The 8,609-nt window shown below is 45.5% G+C and overlaps 1 protein-coding gene across 1 annotated transcript in view; it reads right to left on the reverse strand.

Annotated features, from left to right (window-relative positions):
* The window catches only part of bmf1 (BCL2 modifying factor 1), a 40,988-nt gene extending 32,628 nt beyond the window's left edge, over positions 1 to 8,360 (reverse strand). Inside the window, exon 1 of the mRNA XM_067454448.1 lies at positions 8,230 to 8,360. The gene's annotated coding sequence lies outside the window, so the exon portion shown is untranslated. The remainder of the gene's footprint in view (positions 1 to 8,229) is intronic.
* Between the last annotated feature and the right edge of the window lie 249 nt (positions 8,361 to 8,609).

Consider the following 8,609-nt stretch of genomic DNA (forward strand, 5'->3'; position numbering starts at 1 on the left):
AAACATAGTGAGCTCCCTACATAGACATCAGTAGTAAACATAGTGAGCTCCCCACCCAGACATCAGCAGTAAACATAGTGAGCTCCCTACCCAGACATCAGTAGTAAACATAGTCAGCTCCCTACATAGACATCAGTAGTAAACATAGTGAGCTCCCTACCCAGACATCAGTAGTAAACATAGTGAGCTCCCTACCCAGACATCAGCAGTAAACATAGTGAGCTCCCTACCCAGACATCAGTAGTAAACATAGTCAGCTCCCTACATAGACATCAGTAGTAAACATAGTGAGCTCCCTACCCAGACATCAGTAGTAAACATAGTGAGCTCCCCACCCAGACATCAGCAGTAAACATAGTGAGCTCCCTACCCAGACATCAGCAGTAAACATAGTAAGCTCCCTACCCAGACATCAGTAGTAAACATAGTGAGCTCCCTACCCAGACATCAGTAGTAAACATAGTGAGCTCCCTACCCCGACATCAGTAGTAAACATAGTGAGCTCCCTACCCAGACATCAATAGTAAACATAGTGAGCTCCCTACCCAGACATCAGTAGTATACATAGTGAGCTCCCTACCCAGACATCAGTAGTAAACATAGTCAGCTCTCTAGCTAGACATCAGCAGTAAACATAGTGAGCTCCCTACCAAGACATCAGCAGTAAACATAGTTAGCTCCCTACCCAGACATCAGCAGTAAACATAGTGAGCTCCCTACCCAGACATCAGTAGTAAACATAGTGAGCTCCCTACCCAGACATCAGTAGTAAACATAGTGAGCTCCCCACCCAGACATCAGCAGTAAACATAGTGAGCTCCCTACCTAGACATCAGTAGTAAACATAGTCAGCTCTCTAGCTAGACATCAGCAGTAAACATAGTGAGCTCCCTACCAAGACATCAGCAGTAAACATAGTGAGCTCCCTACCAAGACATCAGCAGTAAACATAGTGAGCTCCCTACATAGACAGCAGCAGTAAACATAGTGAGCTCCCTACCCAGACATCAGCAGTAAACATAGTGAGCTCCCTACCCAGACAGCAGCAGTAAACATAGTGAGCTCCCTACATAGACAGCAGCAGTAAACATAGTGAGCTCCCTACCCAGACTTCAGCAGTAAACATTGTGAGCTCCCTACATAGACATCAGTAGTAAACATAGTGAGCTCCCTACCCAGACATCAGCAGTAAACATAGTGAGCTCCCTACCTAGACATCAGTAGTAAACATAGTCAGCTCCCTACATAGACATCAGTAGTAAACATAGTGAGCTCCCTACCCAGACATCCGTAGTAAATTTAGTGAGCTCCCCACCCAGACATCAGCAGTAAACATAGTGAGCTCCCTACCCAGACATCAGCAGTAAACATAGTGAGCTCCCTACCCAGACATCAGTAGTAAACATAGTGAGCTCCCTACCCAGACATCAGTAGTAAACATAGTGAGCTCCCTACCCAGACATCAGTAGTAAACATAGTGAGCTCCCTACCCAGAAATCAGTAGTAAACATAGTGAGCTCCCTACCCAGACATCAGTAGTAAACATAGTGAGCTCCCTACCCAGACATCAGTAGTAAACATAGTGAGCTCCCTACCCAGACATCAGTAGTAAACATAGTGAGCTCCCTACCCAGACATCAGTAGTAAACATAGTGAGCTCCCTACCCCGACATCAGTAGTAAACATAGTGAGCTCCCTACCCAGACATCAGCAGTAAACATAGTGAGCTCCGCACCCAGACATCAGTAGTAAACATAGTGAGCTCCCTACCCAGACATCAGTAGTAAACATAGTGAACTCCCTACATAGACATCAGTAGTAAACATAGTGAACTCCCTACATAGACGTCAGCAGTAAACATAGTGAGCTACCTACATAGACATCAGTAGTAAACATAGTGAGCTCCCTACCCAGACATCAGTAGTAAACATAGTGAGCTCCACACCCATACATCTGCAGTAAACACAGTCGCTCCCTACATAGACATCAGCAGTAAACATAGTGAGCTCCCTAAATAGACATCAGCAGTTAGCATAGTGAGCTCCCTACATAGACATCCGTAGTAAACATAGTGAGCTCCCTACCCAGACATCAGCAGTAAACATAGTGAGCTCCCTACCAAGACATCAGCAGTAAACATAGTGAGCTCCCTACATAAACATCAGTAGTAAACATAGTGAGCTCCCCACCCACACATCAGTAGTAAACATAGTGAGCTCCCCACCCAGACATCAGCAGTAAACATAGTGAGCTCCCTACCCAGACATCAGCAGTAAACATTGTGAGCTCCCTACCCAGACATCAGTAGTAAACATAGTGAGCTCCCTACCCAGACATCAGTAGTAAACATACTGAGCTCCCTACCCAGACATCAGTAGTAAACATAGTGAGCTCCCTACCCAGACATCAGTAGTAAACATAGTGAGCTCCCTACCCCGACATCAGTAGTAAACATAGTGAGCTCCCTACCCAGACATCAGTAGTAAACATAGTGAGCTCCCTACCCAGACATCAGCAGTAAACATAGTGAGCTCCCTACCCAGACATCAGTAGTAAACATAGTGAGCTCCCTACATAGACATCAGCAGTAAACATAGTGAGCTCCCTACCCAGACATCAGTAGTAAACATAGTGAGCTCCCCACCCAGACATCAGTAGTAAACATAGTAAGCTCCCCACCCAGACATCAGTAGTAAACATAGTGAACTCCCTACATAGACATCAGCAGTAAACATAGTGAGCTCCCTACATAGACATCAGTAGTAAACATAGGGAGCTCCCTACCCAAATATCAGCAGTAAACATAGGGAGCTCCCTACCCAAATATCAGCAGTAAACATAGTGAGCTCCCCACCCAGACATCAGCAGTAAACATAGTGAGCTCCCTACCCAGACATCAGTAGTAAACATAGTGAGCTCCCTACATAGACATCAGCAGTAAACATAGTGAGCTCCCTACATAGACATCAGTAGTAAACATAGTGAGTTCCCTAAATAGACATCAGCAGTTAACATAGTGAGCTCCCTACATAGACATCAGCAGTAAACATAGTGAGCTCCCTACCTAGACATCAGCAGTTAACATAGTGAGCTCCCTACATAGACATCAGCAGTAAACATAGTGAGCTCCCTACCTAGACATCAGCAGTAAACATAGTGAGCTCCCTACCCAGACATCAGTAGTAAACATAGTGAGCTCCCTACCCAGACATCAGTAGTAAACATAGTGAGCTCCCTACCCAAACATCAGCAGTAAACATAGTGAGCTCCCTACCCAGACATCAGTAGTAAACATAGTGAGCTCCCTACATAGACATCAGTAGTAAATATAGTGAGCTCCCTACATAGAGAACAGCAGTAAACATAGAGAGCTCCCTACATAGACATCAGTAGTAAACATAGAGAGCTCCCTACATAGACATCAGTAGTAAACATAGTGAGCTCCCTACATAGACAGCAGAAGTAAACATAGTGAGCTCCCTACATAGACATCAGCAGTAAACATAGTGAGCTCCCTACCCAGACATCAGCAGTAAACATAGTGAGCTCCCTACCTAGACATCAGCAGTAAACATAGTGAGCTCCCTACCCAGACATCAGCAGTAAAAATAGTGAGCTCCCTACCTAGACAACAGCAGTAATAGTGAGCTCCCTACCCAGACATCAGCAGTAAACATATTGAGCTTCCTACCTAGACATCAGCAGTAAACATAGTGAGCTCCCTACCCCAACAACAGCAGTAAACATAGTGAGCTCCCTACCCAGACATCAGTAATAAACATAGTGAGCTCCCTACCTAGACATCAGTAGTAAACATAGTGAGCTCCCTACCCAAACATCAGCAGTAAACATAGTGAGCTCCCTACCAAGACATCAGCAGTAAACATAGTGAGCTCCCTACCCAGACATCAGTAGTAAACATAGAGAGCTCCCCACATAGACAGCAGCAGTAAACATAGTGAGCTCCCTACATAGACAGCAGCAGTAAACATAGTGAGCTCCCTACATAGACATCAGCAGTAAACATAGTGAGCTCCCTACCTAGACATCAGCAGTTAACATAGTGAGCTCCCTACATAGACATCAGCAGTAAACATAGTGAGCTCCCTACCTAGACATCAGCAGTAAACATAGTGAGCTCCCTACCCAGACATCAGTAGTAAACATAGTGAGCTCCCTACCCAGACATCAGTAGTAAACATAGTGAGCTCCCTACCCAAACATCAGCAGTAAACATAGTGAGCTCCCTACCCAGACATCAGTAGTAAACATAGTGAGCTCCCTACATAGACATCAGTAGTAAATATAGTGAGCTCCCTACATAGAGAACAGCAGTAAACATAGAGAGCTCCCTACATAGACATCAGTAGTAAACATAGAGAGCTCCCTACATAGACATCAGTAGTAAACATAGTGAGCTCCCTACATAGACAGCAGAAGTAAACATAGTGAGCTCCCTACATAGACATCAGCAGTAAACATAGTGAGCTCCCTACCCAGACATCAGCAGTAAACATAGTGAGCTCCCTACCTAGACATCAGCAGTAAACATAGTGAGCTCCCTACCCAGACATCAGCAGTAAAAATAGTGAGCTCCCTACCTAGACAACAGCAGTAATAGTGAGCTCCCTACCCAGACATCAGCAGTAAACATATTGAGCTTCCTACCTAGACATCAGCAGTAAACATAGTGAGCTCCCTACCCCAACAACAGCAGTAAACATAGTGAGCTCCCTACCCAGACATCAGTAATAAACATAGTGAGCTCCCTACCTAGACATCAGTAGTAAACATAGTGAGCTCCCTACCCAAACATCAGCAGTAAACATAGTGAGCTCCCTACCAAGACATCAGCAGTAAACATAGTGAGCTCCCTACCCAGACATCAGTAGTAAACATAGAGAGCTCCCCACATAGACAGCAGCAGTAAACATAGTGAGCTCCCTACATAGACAGCAGCAGTAAACATAGTGAGCTCCCTACATAGACATCAGCAGTAAACATAGTGAGCTCCCCACCAAGACATCAGCAGTAAACATAGTGAGCTCCCTACCTAGACAACAGCAGTAAACATAGTGAGCTCCCTACCCAGACATCAGCAGTAAACATAGTGAGCTCCCTACCCAAACAGCAGCAGTAAACATTGTGAGCTCCCTACCCAGACATCAGCAGTAAACATAGTGAGCTCCCTACATAGACATCAGCAGTAAACATAGTGAGCTCCCCACCAAGACATCAGCAGTAAACATAGTGAGCTCCCTACCTAGACATCAGCAGTAAACATAGTGAGCTCCCTACCCAGACATCAGTAGTAAACATAGTGAGCTCCCTACCCAGACATCAGTAGTAAACATAGTGAGCTCCCTACCCAAACATCAGCAGTAAACATAGTGAGCTCCCTACCAAGACATCAGCAGTAAACATAGTGAGCTCCCTACCCAGACATCAGTAGTAAACATAGAGAGCTCCCCACATAGACAGCAGCAGTAAACATAGTGAGCTCCCTACCCAGACATCAGTAGTAAACATAGTGAGCTCCCTACCCAGACATCAGCAGTAAACATAGTGAGCTCCCTACCCAGACATCAGTAGTAAACATAGTGAGCTCCCTACCCAGACATCAGTAGTAAACATAGTGAGCTCCCTACCCAAACATCAGCAGTAAACATAGTGAGCTCCCTACCAAGACATCAGCAGTAAACATAGTGAGCTCCCTATCCAGACATCAGTAGTAAACATAGAGAGCTCCCCACATAGACAGCAGCAGTAAACATAGTGAGCTCCCTACATAGACAGCAGCAGTAAACATAGTGAGCTCCCTACATAGACATCAGCAGTAAACATAGTGAGCTCCCCACCAAGACATCAGCAGTAAACATAGTGAGCTCCCTACCTAGACAACAGCACTAAACATAGTGAGCTCCCTACCCAGACATCAGCAGTAAACATAGTGAGCTCCCTACCCAAACAGCAGCAGTAAACATTGTGAGCTCCCTACCCAGACATCAGTAGTAAACATAGTGAGCTCCCTACCCAGACATCAGCAGTAAACATAGTGAGCTCCCTACATAGACATCAGCAGTAAACATAGTGAGCTCCCCACCAAGACATCAGCAGTAAACATAGTGAGCTCCTTACCTAGACATCAGCAGTAAACATAGTGAGCTCCCTACCCAGACATCAGTAGTAAACATAGTGAGCTCCCTACACAGACATCAGTAGTAAACATAGTGAGCTCCCTACCCAAACATCAGCAGTAAACATAGTGAGCTCCCTACCAAGACATCAGCAGTAAACATAGTGAGCTCCCTAGCAAGACATCAGCAGTAAACATAGTAAGCTCCCTACCCAGACATCAGTAGTAAACATAGTGAGCTCCCTACCCAGACATCAGGAGTAAACATAGTGAGCTCCCTACCCAGACATCAGCAGTAAACATAGTGAGCTCCCTACCCAGACATCAGCAGTAAACATAGTGAGCTCCCTACCCAGACATCAGTAGTAAACATATTGAGCTCCCTACCTAGACATCAGCAGTAAACATATTGAGCTCCCTAACCAGACATCAGCAGTAAACATATTGAGCTCCTTATCTAGACATCAGCAGTAAACATAGTGAGCTCCCTACCCAAACATCAGCAGTAAACATAGTGAGCTCCCTACCCAGACATCAGTAGTAAACATAGTGAGCTCCCTACCCAGACATCAGCAGTAAACATAGTGAGCTCCCTACCCAAACATCAGCAGTAAACATATTGAGCTCCCTATCTAGACATCAGCAGTAAACATAGTGAGCTCCCTACCTAGACATCAGCAGTAAACATAGTGAGCTCCCTACCCAAACATCAGTAGTAAACATAGTGAGCTCCCTACATAGACATCAGCAGTAAACATAGTGAGCTCCCTACCCAGACATCAGCAGTAAACATAGTGAGCTCCCTACCTAGACATCAGCAGTAAACATAGTGAGCTCCCTACCCAGACATCAGCAGTAAACATAGTGAGCTCCCTACCTAGACAACAGCAGTAAAAATAGTGAGCTCCCTACCCAGACATCAGCAGTAAACATATTGAGCTTCCTACCTAGACATCAGCAGTAAACATAGTGAGCTCCCTACCCCAACATCAGCAGTAAACATAGTGAGCTCCCTACCCAGACATCAGTAGTAAACATAGTGAGCTCCCTACCTAGACATCAGTAGTAAACATAGTGAGCTCCCTACCCAAACATCAGCAGTAAACATAGTGAGCTCCCTACCATGACATCAGCAGTAAACATAGTGAGCTCCCTACCCAGACATCAGTAGTAAACATAGAGAGCTCCCTACATAGACAGCAGCAGTAAACATAGTGAGCTCCCTACATAGACAGCAGCAGTAAACATAGTGAGCTCCCTACATAGACATCAGCAGTAAACATAGTGAGCTCCCCACCAAGACATCAGCAGTAAACATAGTGAGCTCCCTACCTAGACAACAGCAGTAAACATAGTGAGCTCCCTACCCAGGCATCAGCAGTAAACATAGTGAGCTCCCTACCCAAACATCAGCAGTAAACATTGTGAGCTCCCTACCCAGACATCAGTAGTAAACATAGTGAGCTCCCTGCCCAGACATCAGCAGTAAACATAGTGAGCTCCCTACATAGACATCAGCAGTAAACATAGTGAGCTCCCCACCAATACATCAGCAGTAAACATAGTGAGCTCCCTACCTAGACATCAGCAGTAAACATAGTGAGCTCCCTACCCAGACATCAGTAGTAAACATAGTGAGCTCCCTACCCAGACATCAGTAGTAAACATAGTGAGCTCCCTACCCAAACATCAGCAGTAAACATAGTGAGCTCCCTACCCAGACATCAGTAGTAAACATAGTGAGCTCCCTACCCAAACATCAGCAGTAAACATAGTGAGCTCCCTACCCAAACATCAGCAGTAAACATAGTGAGCTGCGGACTCTACCCGCTGCTGTCTATGAAGGGAGCTCACTCGATCGAGACATCGCCAATGTACCGTTTCACACAAAAACAGCTTCAGTGATTTTATAGCTAAATGACAGCTCATAGTAAACACTCAAAATACACACACACTAGTGTCTACACATATGTGTTCCACTATAACACACAGAACTGTGTTTACACTCAGACTAAGCGATAATAACATAAAACGCCCTGACTGCACCGCGGCGCCGCCGTATGAAGCGATGCATGTTGGTAAGCGCGCCTCACCTGTGCGTTCTCCTGTCGTCCAGCTCAGACTGTGAAATAATCGCGTGAGGTTCAGATATATCAGCTGCTCGCTCGCGCGCTGCGCGTCCCTCTGCGGCTCACTTCATTCTGCTGTCGGCAGCGAGCTCGCGCTTCTGTGCCAGCGCCGAGGCCCCGCCTCCACGCGACGTCACGCACTGTGTGTAAACACACGCACATACTCTTAAAGGGATAGGAGCGTATTGATGACATTTTAGATGGATGGATGGATGGATGGATGGATGGATGGATGGATGGATAGATAGATAGATAGATAGATAGATAGATAGATAGATAGATAGATAGATAGATAGATAGATAGATAGATAGATAGATAGATAGATAGATAGATAGATAGATAG

The sequence above is a fragment of the Pseudorasbora parva genome, chromosome 10, assembly GCF_024679245.1.
Source record: "Pseudorasbora parva isolate DD20220531a chromosome 10, ASM2467924v1, whole genome shotgun sequence".
In the NCBI taxonomy this organism is placed as follows: Eukaryota; Metazoa; Chordata; class Actinopteri; order Cypriniformes; family Gobionidae; genus Pseudorasbora; species Pseudorasbora parva.